The following is an 18,628-nucleotide window of genomic DNA, read 5'->3' as shown; positions in this document are numbered from 1 at the left end:
AGAGGGCTGGAAACACCAGCAAGAAGGAATATAACTTCCAAAAGAACAAAGCCTGCCCTCCGTATCCTAGGTCTCGTAACTGCTTAGGCACGTTTAGTTCTTTCAAATCTAAGTATAACATTGAGCAAAACTGGATGATTCACTAAACATGCATGCAACACAGGGGTAGCTAAAAAAAGTTGGCATTCACTCTGTCCACTCACCATATGCCCTTGGTGGATGTGATCACCCCACAACTCTCATGTACACCTTTTGCACACACGACACACATTCCCCCTCCTCTGCTGATTTGTGCAGATCAGCTGAGAAGGAGGCTCATCATGCATGCACCACAACTAACTGGCTTGCAACTAACTTTCTACTCCTTTCTTTTCTCATCTTCATTTCCTATCTGTAGGCTACAGTGACACACAAGTCCCAACACATTCCTGAATACAGCTGAAAAGACACACACTCCTTTGTTTGTTTGTTGCGTATTTCATTGGGCAGGTAGAAACCAGACTTCCTGATGCATTACACTGTACATGGTCAGTGTACAATCGTCACTGTTCAGTGCCAGATCTAGAAGTGTATGTTCCAGGTTTAGGGCTTGGTCCACGATTCAGTAATCGAATATTAATCGGAGCTTATGCTTGCTCATGTAAGCACTGTGTTCACTCCCAATTGCAAAGCAATCTCTGGTACAAAGCTCCCAGGAAGGCTGGTCCGCTCAAATCCATTTTGAAGGAGACAGTTCAATCCATGTAGATTGGTAACGTTACAAATAGAGCAATAGAAAAGCAAAGTAATGTAAGTAACTAAAAAGACCAAAAAAAAAAAAAAAAGAAGAAGAAAAAGTTTAACCCAGAGGAACTTCAAATGAGGGTTAACTGAATGATATACTATAACATAGTATCATTTTAGAATGTGCATATAGGATTAAAATCATTTTTAGTATAAAATCTTTGCACAGTGAGTTAAAGCCTTTAAAGATAAATCTACCATATTGTACCTAAAAATACCCGAGGTTAATGAATGAATTCTAAAAGGGCTTGTCTCAGCTATCTCAACATTTACTACACTCATACCAGTGAAATGCAGTTTGGCGATGACAGGAAAGGAGTTGCTTAAAATTTATACAAAGGATCAAACGAGATCACAATACTGCAAATAATTAGATACGTCAAAGGGACAAGGGACAAGGGACAAAATCCTGTAAGTATTTAATATGGTTCGTCACGTACGATGCTTTAAATGTCATTTTTCATTCAAACCAGAAGAAACAACTGCATTTAATGTAAATATCCAGAAGGATGATCTCTGCAGCTATAATAAATCCAAGTCCACTATGGCTTCCTTTTTTGAATCCTGTTGCCACACTTTGGATGGGAGAGGGAAGGGAAAGCAATGCAGTCTTCCTGTTCTAGCAGGCATACTGCGGTGAATTCATCCCAAACAGCGGTTCAATCCCAAATGGTTCAATGCAACGCCACTCCCTCTCAGAGAACAAGAGAGTAGGTCCCATGATCATCAGCGACATGGATTCTTAGGGTCTAAATTCCACAACAAAGGGAGCAGACACAAAAGGTCTGCAATAACCTCATTGTGGCTCTGGTTTCTGAGGTGCAGTTTTGGACCTCTCCAATTACAGTTTATGAAAGGGAATAGGAGAGATTTATACACATGCACTCAGGCGCAAATACAAATGTGTATCTTTTTGACTGCAAGGTTATTTGTTGGGGGTGATATGTGCACCTTTTTCCTTTTTTTGCAGTGACATAACTGTGAAGAGAAAAGCAGTTTACTCTCCCTGGTTTATATTAGACCTATTCTCAGCAGACAACCCAAAGTATTCAGACTTACCATGGGGGCTGCATAAAATACATGTGCACACTTATCAGATACAGACGTTAAGTTGAAGGTAGAACTGGGGTTATATCTCCCAAATCAGCTTTCAGTTGGGCTTGTTCTAAGACTGCACAAATATAGACTTTGCTTTGCTTTGCCCCCCCTCCCCCTGGGTTATTTTAAAAGTTTTTGTCAGTGGTCCCCAAGTCTACAATAATAATAAATTTAGCACAACTATCCTGCAGTGTAGTATTTTTGTTGTTGAACACACAGTAACAGATGTCAAGGAGGCCCTTGTGTGACACCGTTTGATAGTCTGCTTTCCTAAGGAACAAAACATCTGCTATTAGGTATTTAATAGCGCAGAGCTGCATTTTTTCACCTTTTAGACTGAATGACGTATGGAAGGGAAGTTGGCTTGACTGTACTGATATGTCAGCCTCCTTCCGCTGTGCTATTAGGGACTGTCAAGGAAAAAGTCTGGAGGCTTGTAATGTCGCACATTGAGTAAGAGCTCTTCAGTGTTTTTCTGCTATCAATTCCCAACATGTGAGCAGCAAACCACTTTTCACCTGGGTATTAGGCAGTCTTTGCACTGTATGTTCTTGCCTGCGGAGGCAGATCGCCTCATGTTTTCTCCACCTCTGCTTGCGCACCAAAGGGACTCTGAAACATGTGCTCTCCCTTAGCCAAAGTGCCATCAATATCATCTACATCTAACAAAAGATAAACTGATCCCAGGGGGTTGTAACATGTTAAGGGTTCACCCACATGAAGATCACACCGAGCAGAAGTTTGTTTGCTTATTTATTTAAATTTTATTAATTTTGTAAAAGGCAAATGTACAAAATATAAATAAGGAACACATGAAAGAAATCCCCTGAACTACAGAAAAGGTCAGTAATAAATAAAAAAAGTCAGTATTAAGTCTGATTATTCTGTCTCACAAATTTCACATTCTGCAGCATAGGGTTCCCAAGCCACTGGTCACTCATCTTCCAGGTCACAAAGCTGCAGCTAAATCAAAATACCTGATTGGTGTTCCTATATGACAGGCCTGGGGAACCTTTCTCAGTGTGAGGATGACATTCCCTTGTCACCAACCTTCCTGGGGCTGCTTGCCAAAAAACAAAATGGTATAGTATATGGCGTTGTAGCCAATGTTAGTCCTACTCAGAGGAAACCTGTTGAAATCAGTTAGCATGAGTAATTTAGGTTCATTTATTTCATTTGTTCAACTCTGAGCAGAACTGAGTTGGATACAACCCACGATGCTTGTGTATGCCAACTAGTTTGAGCACATTAACATTTTACATTGTCAGGTGTACACCTAAACATTTATGGCAGGTGTGAATAACCCATGACCTGCAACACCCACCACCCCAACCACTGGCCATATTTTCTGAGCTTGGCAGAAGCTGGAGCACATCAAGACCTGGATGGCCACCCCAATTTAATGGATGATGAGGCCTGTAGATGATGGCAGAAAAAACTACACTTGTTTATGTTCTCACACAAAAAGCCAAGAATATGCCCCAAACACATGCATCTCCCCACCTCAGAAGGAGGCTGAGGAATCCCCAACATAGATCTATACTACATCGCCAACCAAGTCCACCACATAATCCCATACATTCAAGAAGACCAGACCAAACAATGGGTACAGTGGGAGAGAGACATAATCGAAAACATTCCCACCACAGTATACCCTTTCCTCCAAAACAAACGAAGGAAAATCCCCACAACACTAAACAGGTTCACATAGACCATATTTCAAGCATAGAAGGAAGAAGTAGGCAAACTGTCCCCAACCCCATTCCCATTAATCCTGCTGGCTCACCACCCACTATTCCACCATGCAGCACAAAATCGCCAGATAAAAACCTGGCAAGCCCAAGGCCTATATCTCCTAGAAGACTTATACAAAAGCAACAAACCCATATTGACACAAGAAATACAAAACAAGCTAGGGGACACCCAAATACCCTGGCTAACACACCACCAACTACATGCCTTCTTAGAACAATCCAGTAGTAAAATCAACAGCCTCTAGGTCCTTGACCACCTTCAGAAACCTTCTAATGACAATGGGACATGGCAAGGGGATGGTATCCACAATATACAAAACACTGATCCAAAGCCCCACAAACCCCCTTGATGCAATCAAAAAACAATGGCATAGTCTATGAAATTAACCCCACCCAATGGACTAGCATGTGGACTAAACCTCCCTTTAAATCCATATCAGCGAAAAGAAGAGAACTCACTCTGAAACTTGCTATACTTGAATAAGTAGATCAATAAAATAATTCTCTCTCTCTCTCTCTCTCTCTCTCTCACACACACACACACACACAAATTGCTTCGTTCTCCCTTCACTACACACAACAAGACAGCGAGTGGCCCACCATGGTTCTATGTTGAAGTACTTTTGCACTTTCACTTGGGATGAAAGCCACCCTGGTTTAGAGCACAAAACTGACCAATCCACTGAAGTGAGTGAAAAGCTGTTGGGGTAAAGTAACTCTGCGTGTGGATAAGAGCACTGTAGCAGATCACTGGATTACATCATGTGCCGAACCCTAGGAATGTTTTTGAAACAGCTGATATAAGGGAGCTCAGATATGCCAGGAGAATGCTGAAATGAAACTTATTTTAATAGATCATACTCTCTCCAGCTAACTGCCTTCTGTAATTTCTTTATTAATCAAATGACATCATTATCCATTGATCTAATTTAACTTGAAGTGTGTGCATGTATGTATATCTCTGGCTAATATATATTCATAGCCATGGACATAAAGAGATACACACCAGCAAGGGACAAAAATAAAGTTTTGATTTGAGTCATTCTCCCAGCACCTAACAAATTGCTTGACTCCCCACAAACACCTTTTTATTATACATTCTAGTGGCTTAAGAGTTAAAGAAAGAAAAAGGGCCTTTCAAACTTGGATCACTATGAGACTCAGTCTAACCATCATACCTAGAATACTAGTAGAAAATTAATAAGGTGGTTTTGGAGCAGATACATGACCCGCAGTGCAGTACGGAGGGCAAGAGTTCAAATATAAATAAATATGTATGGCTGTGCTTCTCCTTATCAGATAGGAGTGCTGTCTCGTAAGCAGTTTAGATGTAACAAAGTGGCATCTACAGTGCTTGCAAGACAGCAATCTTATTTGGAAAGATGTACCATAAACAACCATGCTGATTAAGGCTGGGGTTTTTGTTTTTTTTTAAAGTCTAAATGGAAATAGAATTGAATCGCTTTTCTATGGGATTTCATTCTTTTTTAAAAACAAAACAAAACTCTGGCCCCCTTGCCTGTTGCTAACCAAAGGATAATATAGGTATTAGATACATCATTTTTAAAAAGATCTATCTTTAGATCTTGAGGGTAATAGGTAAAACTTAATGAGCTTTCATTGGCTGTGTTAGTAATAATAAACTTGTTCTGTATAGTTTTCACCATGGCTTAGATTTCAGCTATTCTGTGCCCCTGTGCCAATTTAACATTGTACATATGCTTTACCTTTTTCATATGATCACATGTTCAAGTGCTTATCTAGAGCTTTTAGTAAGTGCTGATGATTACACATTCTCACTTAATCCATTCATTAATAATCCTCACCATCCTTCCAGTTACACATTCTCACCTAATCCGTTAATAAATAATCTATGCCGTCCTTCCAGTTGCAAAAGCTCAATATCACTTCAGTCTGCCCTGGCAATGAGTTCCTAAACAGACCAGCCCAGTTATCCATGCCCTGGTTAACTTCAAGGTTGGATTACTACAGCACTCTGTGTGTGCTACAGCTTTTGACTACAACTTTAAAACTGAAGTTAGTTAAGAACTATAACTGGTGCTGAGCAATGAGATATTCATGGGCTTTTCCCTCTTACCTTTTATAGCTGTATGGCTGCTGTCCTCTCCCCTACCCAGACTTTGTGGCATGCTGCCACATGACATCATCACAACTTTCAGGGTGTCCTGGTTTTAACTTTTTGAAATATGGCAACCCTAAATATACTAGGGGGGCGGGGAGTGGAATCCTTTTTTAACATTTGTGCAAGACCTGGAATAGATACTCAATATTTTCATTTGTGTGGCATGTGGCTCAGCATCATTCTGTTTTCTGTGGATGGATGGATGGATGTGATTTTGGAGATGTCTGTTTCACACCACTTCCCTCTGAAGGGAAGTTTGTGATCTATTCAGTTCAAAGGATGGAGTTATGGCAGTTCTTTGGTCTCATCCAGCAGGTTCTTACAGAGAAACATGAGGGTACACAAGGGATGTGAATACAGCAACAGACCTTTTTCTCAGACTGGGCACAGCCTACCATTAGTGTGAGACAGAAAACCACACTCACTCTGTAAGAACAGTGACCAAAGGTGCAGACAACCAGCTCCAAATTCACTCTTATGAACATCAAATCAAACACCATCTGTACCACTATAAATAATAAGTGCAGGAAAACTCCCATATCTCTTCTGTGCTAAAACAACAGCCTAAGCTTTCAAGTTCAGTTCTAAGTGCTGGTGCTTACCTCTTTAACCCTACAATGCCTAAGACCCAAGCACTTGTTGAGCATCTTTCCCAGCACCAGTCACCTGATAGCCAAGATCTTCTTCACCTGAGGCATTCTTGCAGTGCTCCAACCTTCTGAGGTGCTGTAGGTGGCAACTGGATGGAGAGCCTGTGGTAGACTCTCCAGGGAAGTTTGACTTGCACCTGCACTGCTATATTTTTTTTTGTACCCAGTATAAACCTTTTTTGTTCTCTTAGGCTTTTTAGATATTTTTAAACCCTAGGAAAGCCCTGAGGACCATATAGGGAAAACCTATTCTTCACTTTAAAAGACTTCACCCTGATGCCAAGAACAATATCCCCTAGACTTGAAGCATCTGTTGTTGAAATGAACCAAAGCACCCCTAACTCCAAATCCCCCCTCCTTTCTCAAAGAATCATTATTACTTCAGCAACTTAACAATGTAAAGTTCTTTATATGCATCTAATTGCCTGTCACTGCTCCTTGCTCTAAACCCACAGCATGGCCACCAATACTACTTTCATGAGGTCTGGGAGAAAGGGCCCTGTCCGATATCTGGTAGCAACAGAGAGTGGGCTTTTCAAATCAGCATTTTCCTTTCAAAAGATCCCTTTGCCTGCAAATGCAATCAACATTTATTTTTATTATATGCAGTTGTTACATGACTCTTATTATTAGTTCAGTCCTGACGTCAGCAATAAACAATAATAGGATTGTGAACTATTGCTCTTCCTAATAAAATTATGTTTCTTCTCTATATTATAAATCTAATAGCCGTTACATTGGCACCCATAAAGATATATCACTGGTTTACCTTTTTAATATAAATAGGGCATTACATGTCTCAACAGTAAATATTCAGATTTATTTTTATACATTAAGCATGACTGTGATTAGATCATGAGTGACTGGTAAGTAAACATGAAAAGTAAAATTAATAGCCAATTTGCCAGTCTTCCCCCACCCCTCATTTACCTTATTCCGCTTACAGTGCAGACCCTTTTTTTGGTCTGGAATAATTCTCCCATGATTTTGTAGGCATTTTAGCAGCAAGCCTGGAAGGCAAAAGCTTAAAAGTGGGAGGTCTGCCCAAATAACCAATGTTCATTTCCAGCTTGAGTCCAGTAAGATAAGGTAAATTCACACATCCGTCTCTTATAAGCAGACAAATGAGAACCTCAAACCTGAGGTTCTCCTCAGATGAGGAGTAAAAGGAGAATGAACTTCCAGCAGATCTCCACAATGCCAGTGAGCCTAAGAACCATTGGATCTGTATATCCCTGCCCTAGGACAGGAGGTGTCCCCAAATTTGGAATCCCATGTACAGTTCTGGTCTCTCATCTCTAAAAGGAGATTCTTGAATTGGAAAAGGTTCAGAAAAAGACAACGAAAATGATCAAGGGGGTGGAGCAACTCCCCTATGAGGAAAGATTGCAGGGCCTGGGACATCTTAGTTTAGAGAAAAGGCAAGTAAGAGGTGACATGACAGAAGTTTATAAAATTATGCATAACACGGAGAAAGTGGATACGAAAAGTTCTCTCTCATAACACTAGAACTCATGAACACCCAGTGAAGCTGAATGTTCGTAGATTGTTGAGGGTGGCAACATGAGGATGGGCATTTCCTGCCATAGCTCCTCATTTGTGGGATGCTCTCCCTAGGGAGGTTTGGCTGGCACCTTATACATCTTTAGGTACCAGGCACCTACCCTTACCAAACTCACAACAGTATCTTCCTAACGCTCTGTATGCATGAGAAACAAATGACACAAACACAGAAGGGTCTTCTTCCTATGGACATAAGTACAGAAGAAGGCCTATCTGGTCCAACATCCTGTTTCCCACCGTGGTTGTATCAGCGAGCCAGGAGTTGGATTCCTCTTCATCAGGTCAGACTCTGAAGCTGAAGGGCATGCACAGCCATCCCCCCAAGGGGCTGCTACTAGATGAACCTGTGGGGTCAGTGCCCCCGGCCCACTCCAGTCCAAGGATGTGATACTGTCATTCTCTTACTCCAAGAACTCATAGAGAAGTTGCTTCAGTCCCCTCATCATTTTGGTCGCCTTTTTCTGCATCTTTTCCAGCTGCACAACATCCATTTTGAGATGAAGAGAAACATGTACAGTATTCCAATGTGGTTGCATCATAGATTTGTGTAGAGGAATTATTATATGGGCAGTTTTATTTCCAGTCACTTTCCTAATGATATCTAGCATGGAATTCACCTTTTTGACAGCATCTGCACATTGTGTCTGTGTTATCACTGATTCCTTTGCTGGTCACCTACTACCAGTTTAGATCCCCATTAGTGTGCAATGCCCTCTATGCATCAGGTATGAATGGCAAACTCACACAAAAGGAATATTATTGGTGGCTGCTCACAAGCTTTGGGCCACTGGAGGGCTACAAAGGCTGAGCATGAATGTCTCTTTGTGGAGAGGATGTAAAAAGGTTTATTTGGCTGGTGATAGTTTTATTTCAGCAGTCACTGCAGTATTTTAATCTGTATACATCTTCTATATCTTTCATGTGCTCAAAATGCAAAACACAGCGGCTCTCTGAGTTTGTGGTACAAATAGAATACAAAGAAAACTGCTTGCAAGAACTTGATTCTTCTGCAGATTTATTAACATGACATAATTAACATGAGTTAATTAACATGAGATAAGCTTTGCAAACTTATTAGCACTTACAAACAGAGCAGAACTGATGAATACTTCAGTCTAGTTTTTAGCTTTAAAATATGCATTGTCTTAATTATTTTGCTTTTAACATACCTTTAGGAAAGTGACCTAAGTGAACTCAAATATTAGAGTGTCTTATTTCATTTCACTGGTTGACTTTCAGAACACATTCCCACTATTGGTAAAAGCCTTTTAGATAAAGGGGAAAATAGCCCCCTGGCCTTTTCATTGCATTACATTTTCGTACACCCAAGTCTTCAAGTTGTGAAAAAGGTATTCAGTTGTGTGTTTTGTAATAGCTGGAAACTGCTCTGCTGCTGCACTTTTTCATTGCAACGTACATGAGTCAGATGAACTGAGATATGAAGACAATTTTTGATGCTGAGCTGAAGTGATTCCACTTTTTTTCTGAAGCTTTGTAACAACTGGCTTGCTTCCCTCACCATGACTTCCTGGAGTTGGACTCCTAACAGACATATAGTAATGGAACAAGCAGCAAATTCAGGGCCAAACCATACATTACTTCTATTGTGTCCCACGTTCTCAAACGGGTATCCCAACACACAGCAGGAAACACACAAGTTTCCACAGGAAAAAACAAATGTCCAGGGGCGCATTGGTCATGTGAGTATGCACAGGGATCAGCGCAGATTGAAATTCCTGCTCTTTTTCACTGCAAACCAACTAAAATTAATCAGAACACACAGAGAAAGCTCTGCAGATTAATCAGGACTTAATTTGCTTTCCGAAAGCACCAAGACATGCAGAATGGCAAAGTACCTTCTGGAAAAAATTCTCAAGGTCCCCGGCCATCACATTCATTGCTATCCTTACTAGCAGCTTCAATAAATACCGGTAAATAAATAAATCTACATATGACCTAAAGAAGAACCTAACTTCAGTTTGAGAGCCAGTGTAAACAACACATTTGCTCCACATCTCTTCTCTTTCAGTGCAGGCTATTTGGGGGAGACACAATCTGAATCAAACCCTAGCATGGAGGTGGGGGGCTTTAAACCTTTGCCCCCTGCTGTGGTACCTATTCAGATTCAGGGCTCGTGTCAGCAATCTGCATATGGGGGCAGGGGGAGCTCCTACTGAGGCGATTGGGGCTATTTATTTTCCTATACAAATTCTCAGTACAAAGCCCCCAGTCTGAACTGGGATGATAGTGGAGGCAAAGGGCAAAAGCCCCCTACCCACATGCTTGTGTACTGATCCTGATTATTTTCTCTCTCTCTCTCTTCTCCCCCCACCCCGCCTTTCTGGCAATCTGAGTTTGAAAAAAGGTACACTTAAGGGCACAGCTACTGAGTGCATCTATAGCCTAGTTCAGGCCTCAGCAAACCAAATGCCTGTGATAGGCAGCATTCTTTAATGAATGCATTGGAATGAAAAGGCTCGTTTCATTTCATTTTTTTATTTCCGACACCAATTACTCTCTGTAGTCTGACAGAAGTCATTTAATATCCTCCAATATTTTACATTAGAATCCAGAACATGGCCGTGTTCCCGGAGAGTCCTGTGACCCACATGAAATCATGAAACCTCAAAATGTGCATTTGGGGGCAAAATGTGTGGGATTGTGACCTCACACAATATCATGTGTTCGTGATCCCACGTGTTTTGCCCCCAAATGCATGTTCTGAGCCTCCGTGATAGTACATTTTTGGGTGCCGTGCTGAGAGAACAGCTCCCAAAATCGGGATGCTCCGATTTTATCAGGGCAGTTGATGGATACGTCATTTCATCTTCATGCCCGAGTTTCACATTTCATTATGAACCCTCACAAATGGCCAAACTGGGTGAATGATTTGATCAACCTACCCCATGGGAGACAAGGAGGACCTTGACATGTATGGCACATGGGTGTGGGTGTGTAGCAAAACGTGTGGCAGAATGGGAGGTAAAATGATAGCCTTATATACTGGAAGGAGAGAAAACACGTGTTTCACGTAGAGAGAGCTGCTTAATCCCCTGCCTCTTAATAAGGCATCCAGGATGGCACAGCCCCCTTTCTTTGCCAACTCTGCAGTTTCTCCCTACAGAGAGACCTCTTCAGAATTCTCCCTTTCAGGACAGATGAGAAAAGGCAGGCACAACTGATCTCAAGCCCCCTCCCCATCTCTGAAGAGAGAGGCCTTGCGCTGTGTGCAAGAGACAACCCTCTCCCCCTCAGCTGCTCTCCTTGTAGAACAGAAAACTCTCATAGCCCCCGAGGGGAAGGCCAGAGCTGCCCCTTGGCTCCTAAATGGCTGCTTTCATCAGAAACCTTTTGGAATAAATGTGTCCGGGAGCACCCTGGGGCAATATTAGACATGAACACTGCTATGATCTATTTAAGCATGTGTGAGATCTGTATAAATAAGCCCCTCAAATCCCCCTCCCCTTTCTTCTCTCTTTCTGTCTATGAACCCTGACTAATGTCTTGAATGAAATCTTTAAATGTTTGATTTCAAAGTAGAGGGTGAAGATTTTTTTCTTCTTCTTCCCTATCTGTAAAAGGGGGGGGAGGAAGAGGTCATGTGGAGAATGTTGATTTTAAAAGGGGGGGAGGCAAACCCATTGCGCCTACTTTCATGGAGTGGGGAGGGGGGGAATCCACAGAATGAGTCTTCAGCCTTGGCACCTGCTCCAGAACCTTCTTGATGAAGCAAAGGTTGTCTTCATTAAGAGCATTAATATTCATGCAGCATGGTAATTTTGACACAGAAAAGGTCTCTGTAACCTTTTCTTGTGTGAGAATTTTTTACTTCTCAAGGAAATTACAGTCCAGCAATGACTTAATTAATGCTGGGTTTCTTCAGCGGGTTTTGAAAAGCTGTCAGTTTAGGCTTGCCGTAGCTGTCAACCGAGGTGAAGTCTCCGGCTAGATAGATTGAAGGGAGGGGGGGGGAAATATCCAAGTTCTAACATGGATCCATGTTGGGGCGGGGGGAGAGAAGGGGGGAAGTCACCTACCTCTCCGGCGTTAGCTTTAATTAGCAACCTGCTTGCCTTAATACGAGGTCATTTAATATTGGTCTGTAGTACATAGTCTGAATTAAATAACCCATTTTTCAGCCACTTTATCATTTCTATTGTTTTCATTCAACATCTGTTTCTCCTAATTTTTTTCAGTGGATAACACCCCTTCTATCTTGCTGGGAGAAGCCGTCTGATTTAAATGAGAGATTCACTTAAGGGGGAAAAATAGCAACGAGGGTGGAGCAATATTTTGTCTTAAAACTGTCCATCAAAAGGTAACACAGGACCAAAGAAGAGTGTCGGCAAATGATGTTTATAAATCAAAGCTCACTCTCTTTCCCTCTACACATTTTGACTTTGATCAGAATACAGTATGCTAGTCATTGATTAAGCTACCAAGATGTCTGTATAGATTTTTTAAACGGCAGAAAATTACTAAGAATATATATTTTTTAAGTGCTGTTTGGGGAGATTTGATGGAAACTACTCTAGTGCTACCCTGCCCCTTTCCACTTTTGTCTCCACTCTCCAGACAAGTGTGAACGGGTGTCTGCAGTTAACCAGAGCTTTGGAATACATTAGACGCTGCACCACTTCTGACTTATCCCTGCTGCAAAAGGTCCGTTTTGCTGCACAGTTGTGGAGCAAAGTGGAACTACAGCCTGCCATTTCAAATACCTTCCAGGCTTTGCTTGGAAGTTGAATGCCTTGGTGCGGCTAGGCATAGCTAAAGTAGGTGCCCGGCAAAGCCAGTTCTGCTAATAATCTCACCACAGGAACCACCCTCAATTTTTTTTAAAAAAATATGACATGACATAAACCAGCTCATTACAATAGTAAGAGTAAAAACAAAGCAAGGTTTAGAGGAATTCATGAGGTTAAGAGTCAGTGTGGTCCACAAAGCAGTGCAGGGGCTGGTTTGAGTAACTGAGTTCTTCCTAGTCTTGGACTTGCAGGGTAGCTTTGAGCAAATACTTTGCTTTCAGCCTATCAAATTGCTTTGTGCCACTGGCATCCTGATTGGTAACCAAGCCCATCCACCACCATCACCACATCTGTATTGAATGGCAGAGGATGGTAATATTAGGATTATTGTGGGCCTCACAGACTTCACATTGCGATATTGGACCCAAAGAACAGGCATTCAAGCAGAAACACACCCGCGCACATTTTTATATAGTTTCTTGTCTGTGAAATAATAATAATAATAATAATAAGTAAGTTACCCAACACAACTGTAGGCAACTTAAGAATTAAAACTACACATACAGCGCTACAAGTACTAATGTTTAATATACATTAATTAAACACTGTGAAAGAAACACCTATAGCAAGACCCCACTTGGAGCAAAAGTCTAAAAAAAACACAAAATCCCCAACCAAAAATAACAATCCCAATGGGCAATATTAAACTACTGGTTGGCATTGGGGACACTTAAAAACCCGAAGAACAAACAGTGCTTCTCCTATGGGAGAACAGTGAATGGTCTCCCAGGATTTTATGTTTAATGACTGCAAGACAGAGACTGTAAAGCAGTTGGCACAAAGAAAATACTGCTATATACACAATCTGCAATAGCACAGCACAGATCCATCATATAAGGTATATACAATATACCTTATATCATTATATCCATGATATAAGGTATATACAATATACCTTATTATATATTAGTAATTAGATGCTACTTTGGGGGGGCACGCTGAAAAGGGTTATGTAGTCGTACAGATTTTAAACACAAATAATGGTCACTCCCCCTGAATGCATACAATCTAAAGCTGTTATCCTGTCTACCATGGGTTAAGTACATGATGGGAAATCTGTGATATGATTTTCCATTGTTTGTTTTGTTTTAAAAGGAATGGTTGCCTTACATTGGGGGTTCTGTTGAAATGAAGTGATAGGGGAGTGGGTTTAAATATGTCCTTGTGTCATCCCCTTCTGAAAATATTTGCCCAGTTTGTAAACTGCTTTGAGGTTTTTCTTTAACAATCAAGCGGTGTATACATTTTATGAAATAAATAAATAAACAAACAAACAAACAAACAAAACATATAGGTACTAGTGTGTTTTTCTGCAAAAGTCAAATAGTAGTTGTGAGTCTGTTTTGCAGAGGAAGTGGGGAAAGGTATTATACCTCTTCCCCAATGCCACAGTCGTGATATTCTCTCCCTCCTTTTAATGCAACTCACAAAAACTGTGGGACACCTGATTATGAATCTTCCACAGCTACATGCATTTCAGTCCTTAGACCCATTTGAAATCAGCAAACTAAACAGCCTTGGTAGAAAATGCAATGACACTTTGAAAGCTCAGAGAAAAACTGAATGTATATCAGAGCATTGTATGAATTGTTAGTACACATCTGGTAAAATATCTGTGAGCTTGTATACATACACATAAATGCATACACACACATACACACAGGAGTTCTGAAAAAATGATATTTTATTCAAATTATAAAGCACATTTTCTCTCTTAGATTAATAAAGTACAGATCTCACTGGAGTTGTCTATTACTTTATAACCTCCAAATGGACCACTGTAACTTGGGTGCACTCTTAGAACCCCCTGGAAACTTCACAAGGTGCAGAATGTGGATGTTTTGTTATTGTTGAGCGTCAGCTATAGCTGACCCATTAAACTTATCCTCTGCAGGCTGCACTGACTCCCACTTTAATTTCACCCTTTCTAACTGTTTCTATATTCAACAAGCTGGTAGCAAGGCAAATAGTACACTGGCTCTGGTTTTCAAATTTCAATATGCAGTAAAGATATATTGATGGTTTATGCTGATTTTATTCAAATTATAAAGCACATTTTCTCTCTTAGATTAATAAAGTACAGATCTCACTGGAGTTGTCTATTACTTTATAACCTCCAAATGGACCACTGTAACTTGGGTGCACTCTTAGAACCCCCTGGAAACTTCACAAGGTGCAGAATGTGGATGTTTTGTTATTGTTGAGCGTCAGCTATAGCTGACCCATTAAACTTATCCTCTGCAGGCTGTACTGACTCCCACTTTCCACAAGCACAATAAGATGGCTAACCAGCTCTAAGCCAAGGCCAATGGGTGCTAATTCACACAGAGCTCTGTTGATTGATTCCAGCTGAACCCAGAAGCAGAAGATTTAATTTCACCCTTTCTAACTGTTTCTATATTCAACAAGCTGGTAGCAAGGCAAATAGTACACTGGCTCTGGTTTTCAAATTTCAATATGCAGTAAAGATATATTGATGGTTTATGCTGATTTCTAGAAGCGCCTTTGCCGCTTTAAATTTCAGTTTAGGAAGTGTTCTCACAGTTGATCAGAAATGCATATTAAAAATAAGTTTAAACACAGAGAGATTTTGTAAATGCAAACTGCATGAAAAACTGCAGCACTACAAATGAACAGAATTGTTTTGCAGGAGGAGGGCCATAGTTTCAGTAACAGAGTGTCTGTTTTGCATGCAAAACATCTCAGGTTCAAGTCCTGACATCTCCTGGTAGGACCAGAAATGCCCATCTGAAATTCTGGCAAACCACTGCCAATCAGTGCGGACAGTATAGTGCTAAAAGGACAAATGGTCCAACTTGGTGTAAGGCAGCTTCCTACGTTCCTATCCGAAAAGGATATTGTACACCTTCCCTTTTGCACCCTAGCTGAGTGCAAATTCCCAAGACTTGTGCCAAATTCAATCTCCACACTATCATGCTTTTTTGAACATGCATATAGATCCATGAACCAAAATGATAATTCCCTGGAAATATATAATCAGTGCAGACACAGATTATTTACACTGCCGTGAAGGATTTCCATAGTGCTCCTTATCAGTCCTTCCACTATCTCGGAAGAAAGTCACATTAATTTTACTTAAGGCTGACTCACAAGCAACCATGTACCTATGCAAATTCTTCTGAATTCCATGGGGTTTACTCCCAAGGGTTCTTAGTTTGTCCTCACCTTAAGAATGAAAGGAAGTAAAATGGAGATGCTCAAAGGCCTTTTTTATTATTTTAACACCACATGCTGTGGAATTTGTTTTTCCCCTCATAATCCTGCACATACACATTGCAATCTGCTTGCTTTAAAGAATATCTCATAGCGCCACAGACAAACAGTGAGAGCTGTATTTTTAATGTCATTACATAACAAAATAAATATTTTATCTTTCCTGCGCATAATAGAGTAATTAGACAGCACAGCGTATTGGATTAGCACACATCAGTGATGCATATTAATCACAGAATGGAGACAGAGCACTATGAGATGCAACAGAAGCTCGGTGAGTACCCATTTATACACAAACGGAAAAATAATAGTCTTTCTATTTCAGATGGCATGACATTTTATATGTAACTGTTAATTTCGTTTGTCACTTGGGAGGAGCCACTTAGCTTACCATAGACCACATGATCGGCATGTGCACGCCCCACATTTACTGACCAGCATTTCTGGTTAAGAGGATCTGAGTAGTAGCCTGGCTAGCAAAGACCTCTGTCTGCTTCCAGATGACAGTGTGAGCTATCTTGGAAAAGTACTCAGAAATTACAACTGGTTCACAATGCAGCTACCAGATTATTTGACCAGATAGGAACAGGAACGTCCATTTGCAAATAGTTGCACTAGCTTACTATATGGTTTCTAGGCTCAATTCAAGGTGTGGCATAGTGACATTAAACTTGAAAGCACTGAACCATCTAGGATATCTGCAGATCCACCTATCTATAGGCTCTGCCTTGGATACCAGTGTTTCTCAAACTTGGATCCCTAGCTGTTGTTGGACTACAGCTCCCATCATCCCTGACCACCGGTCCAGCTAGCTAGGGATGATGGGAGTTATAGTCCAACAACAGCTGGGGACCCAAGTTGGAGAAGGACAGCAAACACCTGAGACACAGCAGTGGGGGTGTCTATTTTTTACAAGACATTTTCAGCCTTGGCTCCAATGCTTTGGAATTACTTGCTGGGAAAGTCCACTCTGCCCCCTCTTTGTTGGCTTTTCAGTGCCATATTATGCTAATTTTATTTTGCTGAGGAGCGTCTCTGAAGTTCAGCAAGCTCCTGGCTTTCCTGTGCTGCTGCAAAGTATTGTGTGAAAATGGTTTTATTGCCGGTTTATCTTTCCTTTTCATCAAGCAGTTTGTACATTTTATGCATTGTTTTTACTGTTGAGGGGTCTATGCCGAAAACACACAATATAAATGCTTTCAATACATAATCAGAGTAGATGGACTGCTGATTTTATTGAGTAAAGGCAGCTTGATGTGTGCCTTACGGATGCCGTGACAAACATCATTGACTTTTTACATTATGCAGAACAAGTGGGACCAGCCACAAACGTTTCTGTGCTTTTTCTACACCGTAAGGTGCTACTTTCCAGCACTCCATTCAGCCTAGATCAGGAACCTTGGACTTCTGTTCAGTCCCTTTGACAGTAGCAGGGAGCTTCAGGCTTGGGAATGAAATAAAGGAATACATTTAGGTAGCTGTGCCTAAAGAGGATTTGCAGGAAACATAGACCACCTTAATTCCTCCCTCCACATTTATTATAACCCTTTTTCCGCTGCCCTTCATTTTCCATCCCCCCACCAGATGACACACACATATTCCATATCTTAAACTGTTCTTAGGCCTAGACTTGAGGGGTAGACACTTGCCCTCTTCAAGAGAGTTTACAAAGAAAATGTCAGGGCTCCAGTTGGGAAGAATGATGAGGGAGTGTTCGTGACTAGTTTCTTGGTTATAAGGTGGCTTCTAAGTACATCCAGTCAAATAACTCTAGGAGCCCAATTCAGAATTTTCCACTCAACACAGGAAGGTTGGAGATGGAGGGGATATGCACAGCATGGGTGTCTCTCACATGCTCGTTTTCAGCACCTGAAGATGGCTCCAGCCTTAACTGCTGATTCCTTTATACCTGCTTCTCTACCTCCTCCAAGGACAAGATGGTGGCCTCATGTGCCTTCAGACCCTACTCTGAGAACCAAGTTCTGAATAAATAGAAATTGACAGGAATAGTGGGTAGTTCTGCTCTTCTACCTTCTCTCTCTTTTTCAAGTTACATAGAAATGAATTAATTTACAGACAAAATAATAATAATAATAAATAAATAAAATAAAATAAAAAATAAAAAATAAAAAAATCCTTCCAGTAGCACCTTAAAAAGGTAAAGGGACCTCTGACCATTAGGTCCACTCATGACCAACTCTGGGGTTGTGGCGCTCATCTCGCTTTATTGGCCGATGGAGCCAGCATACAGCTTCCAGGTCATGTGGCCAGCATGACTAAGCTGCTTCTGGTGAACCAGAGCAGCACATGGAAACGCCATTTACCTTCCCGCCAGAGTGGTACCTATTTATCTACTTGCACTTTGATGTGCTTTCGAACTGCTAGGTTGGCAGGAGCTGGGACCGAGCAACAGGAGCTCACCTCGTTGCGGGGATTCGAACCGCCAACCTTCTGATCAGCAAGTCCTAGGCTCTGTAGTTTAACCCACAGTGCCACCCACGTCCCTGAAGAAGTATCTGAATAAATGTGTATGCACACGAAAGCTCATACCAATAACTAACTCAGTTGGTCTCTAAGGTGCTACTGGAAGGAATA

General features: G+C 41.1%; 1 long non-coding RNA gene across 1 annotated transcript in view; it reads left to right on the top strand.

Annotated features, from left to right (window-relative positions):
* LOC309349312 overlaps window positions 1–18,628 on the top strand; it is a 152,261-nt gene that overhangs the window by 45,293 nt on the left and 88,340 nt on the right. The window contains exon 3 of the long non-coding RNA XR_014159836.1: window positions 16,210–16,307. This is a non-coding gene — a long non-coding RNA (uncharacterized lncRNA). The remainder of the gene's footprint in view (window positions 1–16,209; window positions 16,308–18,628) is intronic.

The sequence above is a fragment of the Podarcis erhardii genome (genome assembly GCF_964252035.2).
Source record: "Podarcis erhardii genome assembly, chromosome: 8".
In the NCBI taxonomy this organism is placed as follows: Eukaryota; Metazoa; Chordata; class Lepidosauria; order Squamata; family Lacertidae; genus Podarcis; species Podarcis erhardii.
This window is presented reverse-complemented; position numbering and strand designations above follow the sequence as displayed.